Source organism: Oratosquilla oratoria, chromosome 1 (assembly GCF_046742065.1).
Source record: "Oratosquilla oratoria isolate Oo_2021 chromosome 1, ASM4674206v1, whole genome shotgun sequence".
NCBI lineage: Eukaryota > Metazoa > Arthropoda > Malacostraca > Stomatopoda > Squillidae > Oratosquilla > Oratosquilla oratoria.
Window position 1 is genome coordinate 96915223 of NC_134777.1, and position 2500 is coordinate 96917722.

The 2500-nt window shown below is 49.3% G+C and overlaps 1 protein-coding gene across 7 annotated transcripts in view; it reads right to left on the reverse strand.

Annotated features, from left to right (window-relative positions):
• Positions 1 to 2500, reverse strand: part of LOC143024182 (la-related protein 1B-like) — a 290930-nt gene that overhangs the window by 107412 nt on the left and 181018 nt on the right. The gene's annotated exons all lie outside the window — the stretch shown is intronic.

Here is a 2500-nt window from a genome sequence, read left to right on the forward strand (position 1 = left end):
ATGTGTTTCTTCTCACGCCAGGTGACGAATAGGTGCCAAAATCTGGCGCTGGCCATCAAATGTCACCTACTGGTCAATTTCTTACGTGCGTTATACACGCGCGCGCGCGCGCGCGTGTGTGTGTGTGTGTATATACATACATACATACACACACACGAGGAAAGTTGTTGAGACCCACAATTTCCCCTACAAGAAGAGAGTATCATGAAACACACAAATTAAAACAGACTCACACACGAAATCACGGCCATTCCTGTGAAGGGTTTACCTGCCAAGACCCCAAGCATCATGTTATGATCTTTACTTGTTAGTGGTTCGGCTCTCCCGGTTCGGGGGACAGCCTGTCCAAAGGCCCCGAAGGACACGGAAGCCAATGGCGCCGGGGCCGAGGCGGGGACGCCAAAAATAGCCAAAACCAACAACGCAGTCACTAGAGCGAGATCTCAGTCACGAAGGCCCATGGAAGGACATGGGGGGTTGGGGGTCAAATGAGAATGGGGGATGAAGAGGAAGTGACAGGTGGGGGGGGGGAAGTCAGAGGAAAGCTTGGATGACAGGACAGGAGACTTATTGTGAAAAGATATGCAAGTTCATGGATGGTCGTATGTGTGTGTCTGTCTATGTGTGTGTGTGAATTTCTCACAGAAATTATTCTGGGATAGATACTCTCCATATCATCACAGGGACACATCTAGTGACTTCAGTATGTTCTTGTTAATTTTACCTAATCTGAGCTCACCCTATCTAAACCTGAACTCAGAGCGGCGGGGGGGGGGCGCAATTTTTCATATGAACAAGTCTGGGGTAGCCATTCTTCAAATGACAACAGTGAGGAGATTGATTCTTCGTATGATCTGACATAAAAAGGCTGGAATGACGGGCATGGGGGAGAGGGGGGGAGGAGCGGAAAGACAGAGAGGGAGAGAGAGAAAGATGGGAGAGACGAAAGAGAAGGAGAGGAAAGGAAGAGAGGAAAATGATAATAGGTACGAGGGACAGGTGAGGAAAGGATAGGGAGATGACAGATAAATGAGGTGCATTAGTCAAAAGGATGAAGAAGAAAGAGAAGAATTTATGAGGACGGGGGGGGAGAGAAGGGACAAAAAGAAGAGGAAAGGAAGGATGGAAGAAAATGAAGGAAAGGGGGGGAGGATGATGGAGGAGAGGGAGTGGGGGAGAGTGAGAGCGATGAGGAGGGGAGGGGGGGTCGAGATGGAATGGTGGGGATTCTCCAACAAGATTCAACCCACCGACGTGCGAGCAGGACAACGAGAGTCTCGTCGAGCCCAACAGGTGACATTGCGAGAAAACACGCGAGGAGGAGGAGGAGGAGGAGGAGGAGGAGGAGGTGGAGGAGGACCAGGAAAATATGGATTTTTGGAGAACAGCTGAGAAACTAAATCATAGGGCCAACCAGCTGACTTGGCATTGTATGTATGGCTGCCTGGCTGTCGTACAGAACTTTCTTCAACAAAAACTGAGCGTAGCCCACCATCCCCCCTACTCTCCCTCAGGTACTCCCAAGGTACACCTCAGACCATGATAACAAATCTGGACTGCCCAACTCCAGCAGGTGGTCTAGTTCCCACCAGGTTCCACTTATCTCCGCCAAGTGTGGAACGAAGACTCGACTACATAACTCGTCCTCTTTTCTTTCCCTCCCTCCCTCACCCACTACTCCTCCACTCCTCTCTCTCTCTCTCTCACTCTCACTCTCTCTCTACAGGTTCTCCAATTCCCCAATACCAACTACAGAGCAGAGTATACAATGAGTCTCACTAACAGTATTATCCGTGGGTCGTACCGGTGTTGAACAAAGACCGTTCTAGTATGATACATAAATTGTACAGTTATTACACACGGATGTATCATTATTACACACATATCCTATCAGTACCAGACATGAAGTGCATCATGATGACACACAAATCACATCAGTGATTATATACGGATCGCCCCAATATATACTATACGCGCATCGTCCCGGTACTAAACTATGGCCGTACCAGTACAATACAAGTCGAGCAACACCCGTAAACCCTGTCAATTGGCGACATTCACAACTGACCAAAGGTATTCAGTTACAAGTTTATCCCCTTCCATGTGACAGGAGGAGGAGGAGGAGGAGGAGGAGGAGGAGGAGGAGGAGGAGGAGGAGGAGGAGGGGGGGTTACGAGGTAGATGGGGGGAAGGGGTTGCGGGACGTGGCACAAGGGGGACCAGAGAAGAAGGAAGAGGAAGAAGGCAAGTGGGAAGGAAGGAGGGAGAAGAGAAGAGGGAGGGAAAGAATGAGGGAGAGAGAGAGAGGGAGGAAGGATAAAGGAAGGAGGAAGGGGAGCAAAGGAAGAAAAGAAGAAATAAAAGAGGTAGGAAGGGTAAAGGGAAGAGGGAGAAGGGAGAAGGGAAATGGGAGAGGGAGGAGAGTAGTGGGGAGGAGGTGGAGGAAGGGGGGAGAGGCATGATGGTGTGTATATGTATATATATATATATATATATATAT